The sequence below is a fragment of the Eimeria mitis genome, genomic scaffold, assembly GCF_000499745.2.
Source record: "Eimeria mitis Houghton genomic scaffold, Emh_scaff157, whole genome shotgun sequence".
Classification (NCBI taxonomy): Eukaryota; Apicomplexa; class Conoidasida; order Eucoccidiorida; family Eimeriidae; genus Eimeria; species Eimeria mitis.
In genome coordinates this window covers 20,186-20,973 of record NW_013569814.1, presented here as the reverse complement: position 1 = coordinate 20,973, position 788 = coordinate 20,186, and positions in this window count along the sequence as shown.

The following is a 788-nucleotide window of genomic DNA, read 5'->3' as shown; positions in this document are numbered from 1 at the left end:
AAAACAATAAAAAATAAAATAAAAATAAATAAAATAAAAATAAATAAAATAAAAATAAATATAATAAAGACATATAAAATAAAAAGAAATATAAAAATAAATATAAATACAAAAAAATAAATACAAAAAAATAAATACAAAAAAAATAAATAAAATAGAAGCATCGTACTATCATTTATATATTATTATTTAATAATTATTATAATAAATAAATATAAATATAAAAATAAATAAATAAATAAATAAATAAATAAATAAATAAATATAAAAATAAATAAATAAATATAATTATAGTAGTAGATAAATATAAATATAAAAAAATAAATATAATAGTAAACAAATATAATTATAATAAATAAATAAATATAATAAATAAATAAAATAACAATAAAATAATAAAAAATAAATAAAATAATAAAAAATAAATAAAATAAAAAAAAATAAACAAAATAATAAAAAATAAATAAAAAAATAAACAAATACAATATTAGTAAATAAATAAAATTATAATAATAAATAAAGAAAATAATAAAAATAAATAAAATAAAAAAAAATAGATAAAACAAAAAAAATAAATAAAACAAAAATAGTAAATAAATAAAACTATAATAATGAGTACCCTCGATGCTATGCTTATATATAAATATTTTTTATTTATTTTTTATTTTTTATTTATTTTTTATTTTTTATTTATTATATTTATTTTTTATTTATTATTTATAATTAATTTATTATATATTATTTATTTTTATTCATTTTTTATTATTTGCTGTTCTATGTATTATTAT